Here is a 20,407-nt window from a genome sequence, read left to right on the forward strand (position 1 = left end):
TATCTCAAAATAAATAAACAAGATCTTTTGGCCAAAATTAAAACGTGTGTTTGCTTTTCCATAAATATAAATTATGTTATTTTTTGGCATCCCTGATGAAAAGTCACTGTGTAATGTATTACACAGTGACATTTTCATTTTTCGAATCATCAATATTTCTAGTACAGTTATTAATTTTGAATACGAAATATCCCAGAAAATATTTATTAATAACGTTATCTTTTTTCTACATTTTGTTGAATTTATTTAAAATAAATATTTCAAATATTGTGTTTAACCTTTCCGTTAATTAGAAAATAATATTGAATCCGAACAAAAATAGGTTTAAAATTTACCAAATCTAGTTTCAATCAAACGCCATCAGCGTTGATTAAAAACGTAGTTATCTATTGCCGTTCGAGGTAAAAGATGTAATCTACAAAAGGGACCGGAGACAAGGCGGTAGTTTTTGTAACAAAACGATTCCTTTGTGTATTGAACGTGCGAAAAGCACCGCAAAACGTAAATGAAAACAGCTGTGCTAATTACCTCGACCGCTTTCCCTCGTACAAACTATGGTCGGACGATACATAATGCATGGCTTTATTATTTCCAGTAATTCAGGAAAATGAGAGAAGTTGGAGCTGACCATACATACATATCTACTCGCACGTACGTATGAGTCTGTAACATCATTTAAATATTTAAACTAGAATTGTTGTTTTAGTTTGTCTGTTTCAGTTTATGTTATGTACTCATAAAGATTAATTTACTAGTCATTTTATTACATGTTATCAAATTAGGTTTGTGACGTATCTTTGTTGACTTGGAAATATCAAACTTTAGTTATTTACTTGAATAATCCTTAAAATCAGTGTATCGGCCATTTTCTCTTTTTATTTCATCGGTCATTTTATCCATTTTTTCCAAAAAAATCACCCCCTTTTTTATGTTTCCCCCACATTTTATGTTTCCCTTTAAGGTTCCGTATGTTTATTTATATTCATCTATAACCTCAAAAACTCACATTTGATTTTTCGACATATCCATGCCATGCACTTTGTCAAAAAATGATTATTTGACGCCCATGTATTTTCCAATATTTCAAAAAGGTTTCGTTGTGAAGCTTACTTGAATAAAATTGATTTGATTTGATTTGATTTGACGAACGATTTCAATTTATAAAACTGTTACGTTTGTAGAGATTAAGCAAAACTCGTATTTTTTTAACTGCAATCCGTTGAGTGCCTTTTTAGTTATTACATTATAATGCAGCTTATATTAATGCTCAGTCAGACTAACTTGCTTCCTGATGACTTTAGTATAAATTATTTAATGGACAATAATAATCATTATCAAAATTAATAGCATTCATTTAATACGTCTTCTCGGATGTTAACCATATACCGACACCAACTTTTGTACACCTTATTTATTAAATTTCTTAAAATCCATGTATTTTATTTTAAAATTAATTTTATGTTTTTCACGGAATAAAAATAGCTTTTCAATACAACATTGAATTATTATTGGTGGTTTTAAGCGAACTTCTTTGTGGAATTCGAAAATGTTTTTCAAACTGATAATATGATACGAAAAATAAATCATTTTCATTTAAAATTGATTCATTTTATGTTTCCATGTAACAATTAGTATTTAGATTTGAACGTGGCTCGAGTGACATTAGTTACTTACTTATCGAAAGCACTGTCGACTGTGACTTGCGTTGCCCCCTATTCTCCCCTGTGCTTGTAATTACAATAGCTCACCCACCCAGCAGACCGGAATACCAGACCCAGCGAGTACCGAGAGAGCACAAAGCCAGCAACCAGTAACGAAATATGTTACTGAATTGTTTCTAGTTTGGATATTTTGATTCGAATATCATGTATTACGCTCACTCGCTATTTACCTAACACAGAACAGAGCATTGAAATTAGGTACTGGTAAATGGTTAAATATGGAAAAAAAATCTCCCGTCGGTATTTTTAAAATATATAAATTGTACACTGTTATCACTTATTTATAATTTATAAAATATACAAAACATATACATTTTATTGTCTCTCGACAATTATTAGTATTATTTAATGTATTATTTATTGTAGTACATATATACATATATATGTATCTATGTACTACACAATATTGCTTTTGCTAATGTTTGCGTCGAAAGTTCGCAAACTGGTTCCTTTCTACATAGAATCGTTTGTAATAAAGTCCTCGTAATAACCACACCGAAAGTTTGATTAATAAACGTTGGGTGTAAATGATCTGAACTGTGTTTTCATAATTAAAACTACCGAACAAAGATATGTTGTTATCGTCGAAACCTCGGATATCTATGATTAAAAAATTGAAAAGCTTCTCTAAATTAAAAATAATGGGTATTTCTTTTCTTTTTGCATCAATGTTTGATTTGATTAAAATAGTTGATTGCTTTCGATAAAACTTGTTCATTTGTTTAATGAAAATCTGCTAGAAAAGAAATCGACCTAACTTAAATGGACGCCATGAATTACAAGTGTACATATTATATGAGTACTTTGAAATATATTCTGTTCCGTATTTTTAGCATTTTTGTGAATAGCAGAGTGTGATAGAGAATGGTACCATTCGTCATAAAAACCAGTGAAATAATCCCAAATCTTACTCAAACGCCTGTTTTCAATATATGACACATATTTAATAACTCGTGTGTAACGTCTAGTTGACATATTGTAGACGATACATAACGGTTCAACAGCTCGACGGAGATAGGTTTAACCATCGTGATATTAATCCAGCTTGACCTTGTTAAATTGCAGATGCCAGACGACAATCGCTGCTAACTACTGACCTGTCGAGTATAAGGTTAACTAAGCGTGAAACGTTACATGAACTTCTTCGAGATAATAATAAAGATACTTGAAAATAAAATAGTAATTATTATTAAGTAAGAGGATTTATTAAAATTTTATTGAAAAAGTATATATTTGTGAACCTAAGAATATGTACTCTTTGATTTTGCAATACTGTTTATAATTTGGTTCGGCCAGTGAGATTTATGTCGATTTATTTATGTCGATCTACATACCTTAAATACTATCAATGTTATCAATAACATATTATGAATACTAACTTTCAAAAGTAATACATATGACAACAACCAATCTTTGTTTTAAGTCTTAATTATGAAAACTCAAAATGAATTTTTTACAATAATAATATTTTTTTTTAGTAGTAACAATTAAATTTGTATCTCAAAACATTTATTCGTTTAAAATAAAGACAGCGACTTAGATATAATAGAAAGTCACATAAATTGTACAATGATTCCCATAATTGTTAAGTTGTCAGTATAATATAACATAAAACATATCGGCTGTTATGCGTGGATTCTTGTTTAAAAAAATGACTATCAAATACTTCGTGTGAATTTAGTAATACATAATACGGTGTATACGGTAAATATTTTGTATTTTCTACAAAAATATCAATGCGATATGTCCGACAACGTGACAGTATCTCCAAAGTGTTGGTCAAAAAATTTGCCGTTACGAAAAGCATTATCGATTCAGATATTGAACACACGATGCAAACACCGTAGTTTTATAATAAGACTGAGTATAGTTATAAGATATTTTTTTTGCTTTAAGTATTAAAAGAAGCTTGAAGTATAAGTCATCATCCTCCTGCCCTTATCCCAATTTTACTTGGGGTCGGCGCAGCATGTCTTCTTCTTCCATACTTCTCTGTCGGACGTCATCTCACTAGTAACATTCTTTCTAACCATATCGTCTTTCACACAATCCATCCATCGTTTCTTGGGTCTTCCCCTACCTCTATATCCATCCACATCCATTTTCAAAACCTTTCTAACAACTTGGTCCTCATTCCTCCGCATAACATGCCCATACCAAGATAGCCGGTTTCCAGATAGCTTCTCGGTTACCACTTTCAAACTTCCTCTTATGTACTCTTGAAGTATAAGTATCAGTTTTTTTATTGTTATTAAAATAGACTAAAGTAAAAAACGTAAGTAGATTATACAACGTTTTTTTAATAGTAAATAAGTTTATATTTCAAAGGTTTGAAGCCCGTTATTTTAAGCTATATAAGACATTTAATATTTTTTTCTTATGAAATGTTTTAATTACTTCGGATTAAAAGTGTAAAAGTAGAAAAATAAATTTGTATATTTTTCAATTATTTTAACAAAAAGGTCAGGACAGGTCAATTTAGTGTAAATCGTGTAAAACTGTATGTGGCAAAGAGCCATCGCCTCACGAAATAAATCAATTCGTGAAATGACAGGAATTTTTCGTTAAAATTCAATTTCATTTGCTACGTATAGCGTGTCGGACGTTATTTAATATCATATATTGCAAAGATTTTAATCCGACATAATTGGTATCGACGTGCAATAACTAATAATTGGATTTTGTAAAAAATATCATTTATCAATATTAACTTTAAAATTGCTAACAGATTATTATTCATTAAGTGAACGGTGTTTTTTTATAGCGCAGACTCGACGTTAGTATTTTCAATTAATTAGATAGGCAGACTGGCTGTTGCGTCTGCTGAGTGGTCATCAATGCATACTGGCCACACCACGCATTGGCGTGACCATACAATATGACACTAATTTTGGACAAACAATGTCATGTCGATTGAGCCCGTTACACTAACTCACTCACCATTCAAACCGAAACACAATCGCGATAGGATAAGTGAGAAGTGGGTTGTACCCACGCAGAGGGCTTGCACAAGCATTAGCTCTAAATATAAAATATTATTTCAAATACACACACATATATATCCAATTGGAAACTGCTTGGACGTATTTTACTTATAAGCGTTAGCTTAAATAACGACTTCCACATTATTGTTTTTAAAAATGACGAACTTCCACGCGAACTTTCATTCCTTATTTAACCCCCATAGGATTCAATGAATGATTCAACTATTCTTCTTATTAGACCCAAGGTTTAAGCTATATGTTATAAGCCAGTCTGTCATTTGGAAATTTTATTAAGTCGACACAACATTTGAATCATATTATGTTAATAATACGACTCGGGAAGAAGATGAATTCTAGCACTGAACCGGTGCGGATTGGTGTATCGTAAAAGTACGTAGCCGTCATATGCAGGTTCTGCAGAGCATGCTGTGAATTATTAAACCAGTGACTTTAGTTACACTACGTGTTGTGTACATTGCCATCGTGGTTCGCTTGCTATAAAATAATTAAAATATCATAAAAGTTTATATAACTATATAAAACGCGTTATAACTATTTTGTCTTTGTAATTTTAAAATTCATATACGAACAATGTGTTTGAAAATTGACAAAGGCTGGTCTTCGCCTGACAGTGCTCTTTGCTCTTTTTAAAAGTAATAGTTTTTGTCTACATTTAAAACCGCGATCTTTTGTTACTCTATCTACTACAAGCACATTTTTATTTTCATGCTTTTGTAACTTTTAAAATGGTATCACCACTTTTTGGTTAATGCGGGATCATTGATATGGCCATCAACGGCACGGATGTCGAATTGAAGAGGCTGCAGGATCGAGTTGATTTAACGTAACCGCGGCCCTCCTGTGCCGTTCCCTGTTCGTCGCTTCGAGTCCTTCTTGAGGGACCATCTCGCAAGTTCTCGCTAGCGTACATGGAAGCGCCGGACCATCGTAACTGCTGCCCTTTTCATGGCTGTTTTAAAAAAGACACACAAGGCCCGCATCTTACGGACAATTACGTGCTCTGGGCGTCATTTCTGTAAGAAGGCCGTTCTTCGCCGTATTCTGGATTATAAGTGTTTTAGAGAAGGCTACGGCTGGCTTCATAGCTATAATATACATCTATTCCAACCACTTTGCCAACTGCGCGCCTACATTGATATAAGGTAATTAGAACGCTGCTTAAAATGATCTTACTTGTGAAGTCACCTACATAATTCGTTCATTGTAATTTTTAATCATGGCATAACAACTCGTTACTGTAAACGACATCCTGACGGAAACCAAACGTGAACTGTTGATGCATTTCTGTTATATATTTGATCCTAATACCGTATCGTTTAATGCAAAACAGATTTTACTTGATGACGACACACTTTGCGCTTGCATGAAATATATTTAAAACCGTGCAATACTTTTTAGGTCATGTGAATGTACTTTAAATCAACGCGGCACTAGAAATGTGTATCCCAGCAGACTCGTGAAGTTTAATCAACGTAATTTTGAATATTGATTTTAGTCACTGCATGCTATGCAATAAAATCTTTATTGCGTTGAAGATCTGAAACAGATACGAAAAGTAAACATTAAACCATTGTGTCTACTATCTTAATGTTTCTCTCTGATTTTATCAAGAATATTTTTTTTCTAGAGAGAGATTAAGATATTTTCTTATTGTATTTATTTAAATGTTGTTTTTCTAAAAATACATGTGAACGAGCGTCTAATCGTATGAATACATATAATTTAATTGATAGGTTATAGAATAAATTAAAAATAAGTTTAGGTTTGATAACCTTATAATTAAGTTATTATTGTAATAGGATGATTAATTTATTTTTAATTATTATCGGACGATTTGCCTCCTCTTATGTGAATTATATTTATAATAATTTTAATAGAACTTTAAATGGTTCGATAGAAAATTTATTTTTTCTATTATGAAATTTTAATTATTTTTTAACAAGTATAGCGCGGCTTCTGGATGTTTACCTTAATACATTAGAGAGGTCGATGAATAACGCATGACTCATAAACTAGATAACGAACAAACATAGAACATGCTCTGGCCACTGAATAACTACTAATAATGAACGCATGCGCGAAGTACCTCAGCTATTCAAAAAAGTTAATAAGGAGAAATAAGCAATTAGCAAATATTCTCACATTGAGTCTGCTTCCTCTGGAATATTGAAAACAATGGAAAACAAATACCTGTCTACACAAGTATCTGTCTCTATAACACAAGAAAAAGAGCAATGGATCGATTGTACGAGGGACGAGACAATAACTAGAGCTAAAATTTATCCCGGAAAATGCACGGTTCCTTGGCATGTACCAGTAGCTTAATTTTGAAATAACTGCTGTAGGATAAAATGTCTCTGAGCTTTATTGAAATATTATTAATGATATAATACCGAATTTTTGACTTTACAATGTTAATACATCCTTCCTTTAAATTAAAATTAAAATTCAGCAGTCCGTTTAATAATTTAAAATTTAAAATATATTAATAAATAAGTGCCTTTTCACATGCGAATCGTGCCTCTATAGTAATAATTAATGAACTCGGTTGGCATAATAGTTATTGGATTTGATTGAAATTTGGTAAATTGGTTGCAAAACTCGCTCAATAAACTCAACCTACTCTTAGCTCACACTAAACTAGTGCTAATATCGCTTATGATTCTTAATCATGAGCCGAGACGACCGAATTCCGCAAAGGAACAGTTTATCTAAGCTCTAAGCCGTAGCTCAGTACAGGATATTACAGGCCTTACAGGTTACAGGCTGTTACTGTGTTATTATTTTGTAATGTATATCCTAAGTTTTAATTTTCGTATACCTTTAAACTTACTAGATGACCCGTCACACTCGACAGGGTAAAATATAATTTAATAATTAACATTAATTGACAATCCTATAGGACCTCAATATCTTTAATATATAAATATTATGATTTTAATTGCGACGGTTCCTCGTGCACTTTATTTAAATTTTACGTTTAATATTTGAAATTCTTGCACGTACCCAAATAAAGGTGTTTTTTTAATGTAAATATAATTTTAGTAAATGTATACAAATAATACGGGAAATGTTCACCACGTACGATAAAGACAAGGAGTATTTTGATTATTAACATGCCTCCCATGATTCATATCTTTATTTAAAAAGGATTCATTTGGATTAATTAATAAAGAAAATGTAAAAATGCTTTATAACATTAATTTAATACAAAAAATTATATAGAAGTTGCTACATTTCAAACTCATTTTGTTAGAACAGAGCGTATAAAGCCTTTTTAAATATAAAAAGTAATGTAAAGTAACAGTGAGTGTCAAAGCTGGACAAAGATTACATATTCTCTTGAAACGGCTTGGCGCTGAGGCGCATAACACACAGCAACGTGCTAGGCGCGCGGTTTCAACGACGCGGGTCAACCGTCCGATTAGTTTCGATGTTCAGTACACACCGGTTCTGTATCAAATGATGTATATTTCCAAACAAACAATATCTATAATACAGAACAAATTCAGGCCGCCGTAGTGATTTTATCAATTTAAATTTTGTGTAACCGTATATCACTATTTGGAATTGAAATCGATAAACGGGCCATTTAAGATGACTTATAAAGGTTTTGGAAAATATTAAAATACTCTAGTGAGAACCGCAACCTTTGTTTAGCCATTACTCGATTAAAAGCTAATTTTAGAATTTAATTTATTTTTGGGTTACACTAAGTTAAATAAATCTGTCCACATCGAGATACATCGTAGATATGCTCTTACTAAAAAAACCCGCGTGGTAAAGCACGCGCCGCGGCGCGGGAGTGATTGTTTATGATACATGCTGCTTTGGAGCGTGGAGAGTCGTTGTTAGTGTGTGGTACTTTGCGTATTTTGTATACAAACAAATGTACTTACCGGTCAACGTTAAAAACGCAGCCCAGCGATCGGTCGCGTGGCGCGTCTCAGTGTATTATGCGCCTTATTCAGCCTCGTCGCTCTAATGCGGGTTGGCGGTAAGTACACTCGTATTTCCTTATTTTCCTTTTCTGTTGTATTTTTTGTTTATTTTTTATTATTAGTCTGATATATTAAGGATTCTTTTAATTTATTGTATTTTATCATTTCACACTTGTAATACCTTGCTTGCACCGTCTAGGCTGATACTGAGAAAGATTAAGAATCGTCATCAATTAGTTCAACCAAATTATATACGAAAATGTCAAATTGTATAGTTTCGTTAAATAATTAAATTAATAAATTATATAATTTTAAAGACGTTCTAAGTTAAAGAATATTCCTTTTTAATATCTCAGTTGATTAATCTTTCGAGAAAATTCCAGATGATAATTAAGTTTGTAGAAGTACCAGTGGTTATTCATATACGCAGATTCGTTCAAAATGTCCGTTTAAAGTTTAAATTGAAACCGGATGATGAAATTAAAAATGCAATCGCATATAGGTTTGACTGAACGATTTCGTCTGTAGTTTGCTTAATCGTTTGTTTGAAACAGAATCCCGTACTCCTATTCCCGTTGTTTAAACAGGGAAATTCCGGGGAGTAGCGGAATGAATACGATGGCCCACAAAAGGCTGTCAACGCCAAATGCAATCTGGGAATGGTATGTGTTGGGACAGTATAATTGTTCACACAAACACTTTGAAATTACCTGTAAACAGGTCAATTATTGCAAATATCCATTCGCAATTACATTCCACGAATTAGCTGCCCATCAATAAAATCATTAGTACACCTACATAACATAAACATAATCAGCCTGTAAATTTCCCACTGCTGGGCTAAGGCCTCCTCTCCCGTTGAGGAGAAGGTATGGAGCATATTCCACCACGCTGCTCCAATGCGGGTTGGTGGAATACACATGTGGCAGAATTTCGTTGAAATTAGACACATGCAGGTTTCCTCACGATGATTTCCTTCACCGCCGAGCACGAGATGAATTATAAACACAAATTAAGCACATGAAAATTCAGTGGTGCCTGCCTGGGTTTGAACCCGAAATCATCGGTTAAGATGCACGCGTTCTAACCACTGGGCCATCTTGGCTCTTACACTTAGTACACCTATGAAAAACCAATTATACTGGTTTAGTTCATAGTGTTTTGGACATTTAAATGAACGTAAAAAACACAAACGCTATACAAATTTCATATATTTAGTTGGTATGTATTTTTAGTATTATAATAATATTGTTTCGTCATATTGATAGAATAAGTTAATTTATTACTACTCTTTAAATAAAATAATTGAACTTGCAATGATTACGTTTAATACACTTTCAAACAATTAACTATCTTTGTGATAACATGAATCGTGTTCCTATTTAAGACTGAAATACTTTGTAATAATTAAATGGAAATAACATAGAAAATGAACCATTGTGTAAGATTCTACGAGTCGTAGATCTGCTTCGGTAACAATAATTCTCGAATATTTCATACTAATGGAAAACATCGTGTGCTATTGTGTAGATTCCTTTGGAGCGGATTTGCAAATAACTGAAAATATAGGATTTAAGGGTTCATTTATAATCTTGTGTGTATTCGATGTTTTCGAAGAGGCAGGAAGGGTTTATACAAACTGATCGAGTTGAAGGGTGGTTGGTCTGAACCCACAATCATAGGTTAAGATGCACTGTATCTAACCAATGGACTACTACAGCTCATTTATCAATGACTAACTTAATATCTGAGGATTATTGCGTTACAAAAATAAACAAATTTCTTAAAACTTTGCAATACATCATCAAACAAATGAAATATCTAATATATAAAAAAGAATAAACCTTAGACTTTCGCTATGTTCGTCACGACACAAATAGTTCGTATATGTAAATCAACTACTTCGTAAATAGAGTAGTCCTCTATCAAGACCCGACAATCTTATTAGTATAGAGAGCATCTTACAATTTTTTTAAATGGATTATAATGCAAGATCGGGTGGCTAACTAAGTAATTCAAAAGTAAATTGTTTACAAAAAATATATCGAATCCTTCTGAAATACTTTTCATCAACTAAATAATATTTTCCACGTATCGTCAGTTCCTTACTGATGTAAGGCAACACAAGACGTGTTCTTATGTATAATACATCTAGTTGTATAGAGAACATAATATGCAAAATCAACACTTCTTGCCAGTCCGTCGGATCTCCATCGAATTATTTTTAGATCAACGAGCAACGACGCCGGAAAATTGAACGAAGTTTGAACAGACGTGGGTTGTTACGCTTCAGTGGAGAATATTGTGGTCCGTATCAGATAGAGCTAATTATTTATTGATAACGTTTATAGTTTTACGACTAGTGTTTGTATTTCAAACGTATTTCAACGATAAGTAAATTGAATATAATAAAATAACCGTATACTCAATTTCATGATAACTGGTCACCATCAGGCCACGTCACATCAGAAATGTTAAGCGTTCCTTAATATGCTATTGCTTCGCAAATCATGGAAATTAAGATGTTACGGCTCTTATGCCTGATACACTAACTAACACACTTAATTAAACTTACACTTTGAATCGGCAATTAACAATACTAAGTAACCATTGCTTTTTGATGGTAGAATAATTGTTTTTTGAGTAGAACGGAGCCAGACTTGTACACAGTGCAATGTAAATATTAGCTTAAATTCAATAAAATAAACATTTAACAAGTATAGTAACAATGACCCTATTAATTAAGGCGTGTATTCTATCAATCTTAGGATATGCAATCTGACATATTAAAACTAGACTAAACAAAATATTGTAAAAATTTATATAAAAAATGGTTCACGAAATTTTTAAGTAAGAGTAAATTGTTTAATTGTACTTAATCGATATCATTTTTCAACTGCGAGCATGGATTTATTCTAAATATTGGACTGAACTGAACTTACTAAATAATAATAATAATTACTTGTTTACAAAAAATCAATCATTTAGTGTCTAAGGCTCGTAGAGCGGTAACAAAATTATGGTCTATCAGGATTTCTAGGGCAAGGTTAAAACGGAAAGTCAAATTCGAACCTTTAAAAAACATCAAAAAGTTTATTTTTATATTCTTTACCCCGATGAGGTTGTGAGTTTAAGGATTATCAAATTACTTTGTTTAAGAATCTTCGTCCTTATAGTCTAAAAAAAAAATAGTTCTAAATTTAAATGAGGTCACTTATCATTCTAATTTTTTTATCTTCTTAAATGACAGCGGATTTGAAAAACAAACTAGCTCGTAACTCGTGTTTTGGCACGATGCCTGTTTATAAATCAAAAGGTTGCGTGTTTCCTGATTACGAAATGTGATATTTTTTGAGTAATGGATTTAATATCTGATCTGCGTGAGCTTACTTCCATAATTACTTGCAGATATTTTTTACCTATATCTTTTTAATGATTCTTAATTCGATGACGTGATGCTAAAAGGACCAATATCAATAACTTTTTGTCAATCCGAATTGAAACGATAAACAAATGTTGGTGGTTTTATAGAAAATATGGGTTTTGGGTACTAGTGTTGGTTAGGTTAAGCTTAATGTGCTGTTTCGGCACAAATGAATTTATAATATTTTATTTGGTTCGGAAAAAGTGGTTGTCATTTATGATATACCCAAAAAATCTTTGTGTGGCCCATTTAGCAGCAGGCCACAGAATTTTAGTAACTTTGACTCAAAAAAAGGTTTCTTAACTTTTATACAACACGTTTTTTATCTTACTTCCATCGTCATATTATATGTATTTTTACAATGTTCACTACATATAATACATATATACATAGGATATACAGCTGTGACTAACATATTTACATGCACACTGTGAACGTATCAACATTGTCAGTCTTAAAATATACATGTATTTTGTAATCAAGTTCGTGTATGACTAATCCGAATATGCATTTATGTACGTGAAATCGTTAAATGTATAAGGCCGTGCTAGCTGTGGTTTTTATCACACGAAATGCACCGGCCTTGTCTGTCGTGAACGTAAGTGTGTGACGAAGGAATACACTGTTAAGGCGACGACGGATAAACAGAGCGTACCTGTGTAAAATCTGTTAGTGTTCGACTTGTTTCTTTCAAGTTTAAGTTATGATCTCGAAACCAATCTGTTTTAAAAAGTTTCATACAAAACATACCAACTTAGACCAATTTATATACAACTTGTAATATATCTTGATCATAAGCTATAAAACTACGCTATATTTTAGCATAATAATTGGTTATATTTATGTTTCTCAAATGTCAAGTATCCAATATTTCGATAAAATAATAACTTTTTAAAACATTAAAACATGAATTTGAGTAGGTACAAGCGTCGTGTGTAAACGTGTGAGGGGTCCTCATTTCAAAATGTTGCGTGTATTATCACTCAACCGCTGTGGCTGTGACCGTTGTGCCGAACTTTAGGGTTATCGACTGCCAATTGAAAATTAACAAAAAAAATAATATTTACAGACACGCTTCCTAGATTTGAATGCAACAATAAATATTTTTGAAAACAATAATCGGAAAATTCTTCCTGATATTTTTCAAATGTCACTAAGTTCATTATTCACAAGCTTTTCCATTCATTTGAGATCGATGCCGCGTTTCAAACACAACAATAACTGTACGACAAATGTATAGAAAATCGTAAAATTATATTCAAATTACAACAAAAAACACATCACTATAACTAAGTATAAGTATTTGAAATGGAATATTTACCATGTTTTACACGAGAGAGTTCAGTCTCGTGAACAAGACATTCGTAGATAATATCGAAATATCGAGCTTTACCAAATAAAAATAAAAAACATGGTAAATATATCGTTTTAAATACTTGTAGTAATAAAAATAACCATGTTAATTTAAAATCTCACATTATTATTATAAAATTAATAATGTCTTGCCTCAATTTGAGGTGAAATCATGATATTTGGTTATTTATATATTCTATTTATAAGAAATGCTTAAACTTTGCAGTGTAAACCCTACGAGAGAGACCACGAACCGGCATCGTTGATGACTCACCGACAGAAATACCATAATAGAATGAAGTTGGCCCGTCGGTGTGACGTAACACATTTTTTTAATATTACCCTTTACAATACTATAGCAACATAACGTCGCTATTCGATATCAACATACATTATACATTTTTTAGAATATATCATATATTTAAACATAATTATGATCGCGATGGAATCTTACCAAACTCATATATTTGAATCTTTTCATGATGAGAGTATATACTATTATAAAACCATTATTTACATAATAATGATTTATATAATAAATAATTATTTATTAAATATAAATAAAGTATTCAAGAGTCTTTTACTAAAATATGAAAACGAAATATGAAAAAAAAACGGATTATTTTTCATCACAAATTACGATAAATTTACGTAAAATATTTACTATACAAACAAACTATGCGTATAACCTAAAACGTAATAATTGGTATCGAAATTTAATTGGGGAATATCGAACTTTGATGTTATTCAATATAGCCGATTTTTTTTTTTAATTTTATTAACGAATATTTATAAAAACAAAATATAACATAAACAGAGCTGGTTAAACGTATTCCAGATTCATAATTAGAATACAATTAATTAATTTCTGACTTAACGATGAAACTCGTTTCTTACTTTTAAACTTTATCAATTGCAAACTATTGTATTAACAATAACTGAAGTATCTTGATTGAAAGTTCATATGCTATTTGGATATAAGATTAAATAATGACTTACTTACGTTTCTTTTAAAAATACACAAAGAGAATTAATAGCCCGTAAATATATGTGCGAAGGTGGGCTATGGAGAACTTGAAGAAATTTGTGAAGCTTATTTTACCCTTTCCGGATTTAAAAAAGTTCGAATTAATAATATTCCTAATATCATAAATTTAAGACCAGTCTATCAATAACATAAAAAGTGATCGTATCCAAACACGTACTAGATAATATAAAACAAAAAAAGTACAGTTTCTTGTTAAGTAGGTAAATGTTTAAAAGCAATTGTTTTATCTAAACAATACGAATCTAAAAAAAGCTTGCAATAGCTAGTGATTTCGAAGTGGCTTTATAGTCGTGACATGAATTCTTTTAAAACTGTTAAAGTAATAAAAACGATGACGCTTAACAGCGGTGAAATCTCTGAAAAGATTTTTTGTGAAGATCTATTGCCCATTGTTTGATCTATGAATAACGAAATGAGGGTCACGAACAGGCATATCATGCAGCCACCGAACGAATTAACGCTAATTGTAAACTTACAAGTGTTATAGAATAGAAGAAAACTATTTGTAACTAACAATTAAAATTCGTTTATTTAATAAAGTCCTTTATACATATTTTTAAAATAATAATACAAATGGGACAATGCATTTTCCTTTAGCGTAGAAAAGTGCGAGAAACTTCGAAAGGCGTTGTGAAAGTCACTCACGCGCTGCGCAAGACACTATGTAGGGTGATCATGTGTGACCCGTGTATCTGGGAATTGCGGTTTTACGATAAATACGCAGCTATAATCGTCCATGGAAATAAAAAAAGTGTTGCCACTTGCAACTTAATATTTTACGACAGGGAGTCGTAAAATATTAACTTGCATGAGGGAGTTTGGACTCAGTATTCGTATATAAATTAAGTTAAGACCAATGCTTATATTAAAAATGAATTAAATTATTGACCCATGTTTTACTGCCGTTGTCGTCTTATTTTTTATATATTTTGCATTATTCCTTGGCCAGCTAACAAATACAGAACCCAAATTGCAGTGCGAACTTCTTTCGAACGTTATTTACTTTTACGCTCAATATATTGCTATGCGATTTTGTAACTGGCAACATTGGCAAGATTCAGCGACTGTGTATGCATTTCAAATGTACCTGTTTTTTTATCGTGTTATTTTTTTTTGTTGCCTATGTGCTATGCGAATGACATAAACAAATTACCGCTTGCGGGGCGACTGTTTAAATGTTTGATAAATAAATTGATTAAATATTATACAATATTATATAAAGTGTTAACTTGAGTGCGTATGCTCACAAATATCCTGACAATATTACAAACCGGTGGTATATAAAATGGAGAACTTAATATATATAGTTTATCAATTCCTATAATAATAGTGTCCTATACTTATAAGCTAAAATAATATGCTATTTTATAAAGCTTCATAATATAAAAATGTACGAACAAGGGAAATAAATTTGAGCACGTAATTCCTTTCATATATCATTAATTAAGGAAAATGTATAATTTTATTCTTCATTTAATCATGACACTTGACACCGAAATGGCACGATATAAACACACGGGTAAGAGCGAAACGGCAATAGTAGTAACTAGAACTATCACTTTCCGTGTGAATCGACTTCACTTGTATCATCGACGATTTTAAAATGAATACAAAATGTTAGAGCTCTTAGGTTATTTATTAATGTAAATATAGTTCAAACCAGTTTTTTTTATTAGTCTTTTGATAGCGGATACGCAACGAAGCATCATTTAATATAAATAGTTGCTAAAAACGAAACATTTTCAATTGAATGTAAACTTTAAAGATATCGTAATATCTGGCGAAGAAAATTTTAATAGGGAAAAAACGTTATTATTACACTCGCCGTTGAAATGGATTTAATTGTAAATTTACAAATAGGTAATAAATAAAATGTATTGATAATAACTAAATTGGATTCCTGCACGCGTTTGTGAATTGAATGTAAGTAGGTATAAAGTGGATAAGGTTTAATAAAATCGGCATGACACAATGGATGAAATATTTGGATACATCCCACGCAATAACGAGCGCTCTTGTTTGTCATTGTACTAACATTTTAAATTATCGTAAATGACGTCATGTGATATTTTTGTTTCATTCAAACTATATAAATATGTATAGCGCAAAGGTCTGGTAGCAACCTGTCTACACCGTCAAAGAGAGTTTCCGTTATTCTCGAATGCAGTCCTTATTGGAAATACTATATTTTCGAATTAAAAACCGGCTACGATTAGATGTGCTACTAATCTGATGAAATTGAATTGGAATCAGTATCATAATTTGTTCTCAAATCTCAAAAAGATAAATATTCACAACCATACCTACATATGTACAAATGTGTACACACACATATACATCCTCCTAACTAATAAGAAAACGTGGCGTTTTATCAATATGGTCTTCCAAAACGAGGACTCATTTCGATTATCTATAAATTGGTTATTTAAAAAAGTATATAAACATATTTATATAACAATGTCTCAATTATTCAATATTATTGGAAACAACAATTTAGTGTTCTAGAACAAAATAATAAATAATATCTCGTGCACGACGGCGGGCTATTCACCCTGTTACGTTCAAACGATTATAAATCTTATTTTTTTCGAGATAAAGATGAAGGGTTGATTAAAGTTAAACTCGAATTTGTTCTTAACTGCCCAATGCACCGTTAAGTTTAGAGAGGCATTGTGCCCTGTACCTTCGTTCTAGCCTTGACAGCGAGCGTTAACCTTTATAGTAAAACGTGGGTTCCACTGAGTTATAGTGACTGCTATTCTACATTCAAATATTATACACGATTATATTCTGAGTTGAATAGAAAAAAAAACTCTTCCTTAAGAGCGATACATTGAGCATTATAGTAACCACTAGGTTTTTTAAACAACTTGTATGGGTATGTACTAACTTGTATCTACCGATATAATGGAAAATATATGATTGTTTTTAATTTATATTAATGTATTCTAAGAGATTTATATCATTATCATAATATTTCAATTTATTGGCAATTTTAAAGGTCGTTGAAATTCACGTGGAAATAAATGATTACGAGTTTATTCTGGTTACCTTTTGATTCTTATACATAACTATATATATATATAATACACCTATTGATGTTTTGGAAAATTATTCGTAAAGTATTTATAATAAAAAACAGAAATGAAACTAGTAATATTGATAATAAATGGCCTCGTTAGTTTAGTAGCAATTTTTTAGGCTGATAGATTCGTGGTTCGCCAGTATAATTTATAATTATAAGTTTTTCTATGAAAGTATTCTCGTTCGGAATTGGAAGTTTGTAATTATACAACTAGTATACTGTCGTGTTTCGGAAGCACTATTTCTGTTCGTGTCGAATTGACTCCCAGTAGACTATGAAAGTGAGGCAAAGGCACCTTTGTGTGCTAACTCTTGTACACTAATTTTATGCGCTTTATTTGGTTATCAATAAATAAATGTAATGATAATTAATATTGTTTTTTTTTATGACATAAAATAATTTATTAATTACCATTACCAATAATTAACCATTAACGTCTTAATTATATAGAAATAAAAAGTTGCTGTACAAATCGTACAGATCATGACCGCATGGAGTGGTGAATCCGTTGAATCAAAAATGAAATAATAAATTGAATAAAAATATTCTAATTTATAAAACTTTATTTTTAATTTTATAAATTTTTGAAATATATAAATAAATTTTAAAGAACCTACTGTGCGAGAGAATTTCTGATATAAGCACTTTATGACTTTCGCGGAAACTTCCAGGCCCTCGTTTTGTAGTGGAATATTCAATGGTTGTTTTATTTAACATTCAAATACTTGAAACTCACAAATATAAATTTCTTCTTGAACTACACTTGTTTCTTAAATAAAAAAAGAATACTTGCTTTTATTCCTATTGTCTCAAATCGTTCCGATCCGATTAAGTTGAAACTTTGTACAGTTGCTGGAACTTTCGTGAAATTTTCGAGAACTTTTCGTGAACGACATAGTACCTTAAGTTACAATAGGCGGCGCAGAGACGTAGCCGATAGTGAATTACGAACAATTTAAAGAAACATCGTATTGAATGCTAGGTATCAGCAATTGAATATATAATACATACACATGGACATTCTGTTCATAATATTTATAATTCTTGTTAGTCTGCAATGCTGATGACCTTTTCGTCTTCCAATATTAAAATAATTTGAGTTGCTTTAAATATATCGATAAAAAAAGACTGATGGAGATTATATTTTTCCTTTTGGGCTTGCAATCAACATTGTTGTTGAATGTATTAAGTAACAGTCTACGTTACACAATGACAGTGAAGGACAAACATACAAAGAAAATAGTTTCACCGCATTGCTCATCAAACTCGCGAATGTACACATTGTGTGACAGTTAAATTTTAAACATATAGTTGTGTCCACACATACAAAATAACTCAACGTGCTATAAATAAATAAAACAAAATAAATCAAACAATAATAAAAATATGTTATTGTTTTTAAGAGCGGTAATACTTTTAACAATTTTATGTTTGTTTATCTGCGATTGTACAACTCGACGTGATCTTAAACTGTCTTATACGAAACATTTTAATTTAACAAGATATTGAAACGAAATTCATAAAATCTTATTATAAATATCGTGACGTTGGGTGGAATAGGCTCCAAACCTTATCTTAAAGAGGAGCGCAGGTCTTAGCATAGCAGTGGAACATTTCCATTTAAAAACATTAAAGCTATTTCACTAATGGTCAATTCCATAATATCGTTTTGTTTTAGCTATAAACGGCTATTATGTCTTGCTTATATACCTGCTGCCCAGCCTCAAATATCCTCCGTACACAAACATGGCTTCATGCTTCGAAAAAACAAATAAGAAGATATTCGATCCTTTGGCGATGGCCTCGGAAGACTACACGAGTTTTTATTTAAGCTCGAAAGAAACGACACCCATTTGTCGAATTGAAAACTGACTACTCCTATATGTGCGATACTCTCTCATGACTTCGAAGTATAGGTGAGTGTATGGCGTCCTTTGCTTAAAGGCTTTATTCGAATACTTTGTAAGTCTAGTTCGGAATAAACAGCTTTTATTTATTTGTTTTACGAGTATTGTTATGTCATGTCACACTAAAGCGTTTAGACATTTGTTAAGGAATGTGTTTTTGAACGTTAAAATATTAATCGTAAGAGGTTATCTCTTACGATTAATATTTTAACGTTTACAGTCAGTTTACCATTATATACTACTAATTAGTTAATCATTGAATATACATACATTTTATTACTTGGTGGTAAGACTTTGAGCAAGTTGGTCTCAGTACGGACCACTCACTTATAACACCTCAAGACAACAATTGTTGTATTCCAGTTTGAATGTATAGTGATCCAGTATAATTAGTAAACCAAGGTCGGTGGCGCATTGGCGGTGTAAGGGATAGTTAATATTTCTTAAAGTAGTTGTAAATATTTCTCAATAGTTCTTGTCCGTAGATGTTGGTGACCACTTGTCATCAGGTCAGTCAGTGCCAGTCTGCTCATCTATTTTAAATTAAATATTTATTTATATTACATATTATAACTGCATATGTAAATATATGAATGCTTTTTGTACCGTAAATATTCCTGTACCATTCATTTGATTGACTTGAAACTTTGTACAGTTGTGTTCACACATGCGTGAAGGTTCCTGGCAATCATCATCAACGGACAATAGGTGACGCGAGAGTCGTATCGAAAAATTGTTTACAATAATATTGCAGAGGCAACGTATGTCGGGCGTAACTTATTAGCTATAACACTACTATAGGACATATTCTTTTGTGCATATTCTCCCGAACGATCACTTTTAATTTTTTTTCATAATAAAACCGTTACTATCATCAAATTCGGTTTTTCAGAGGCTAAATGTTTCAGTGATTAGCAGACGTG

At 31.5% G+C, this 20,407-nt stretch overlaps 1 protein-coding gene across 2 annotated transcripts in view; it reads left to right on the forward strand.

Moving 5' to 3' along the window:
- Positions 1-20,407, forward strand: part of LOC113404021 (Krueppel-like factor luna) — a 75,026-nt gene that overhangs the window by 39,873 nt on the left and 14,746 nt on the right. The window contains exon 1 of one of the 2 annotated variants that reach the window (XM_026644750.2): positions 2,810-2,832. The exons of the other annotated variant lie outside the window; for it this stretch is intronic. The gene's annotated coding sequence lies outside the window, so the exon portion shown is untranslated. Of the gene's footprint in view, positions 1-2,809; positions 2,833-20,407 lie in introns of those variants that run through there. 2 annotated transcript variants of the gene reach the window in all.

This window comes from Vanessa tameamea, chromosome Z, assembly GCF_037043105.1.
Source record: "Vanessa tameamea isolate UH-Manoa-2023 chromosome Z, ilVanTame1 primary haplotype, whole genome shotgun sequence".
Classification (NCBI taxonomy): Eukaryota; Metazoa; Arthropoda; class Insecta; order Lepidoptera; family Nymphalidae; genus Vanessa; species Vanessa tameamea.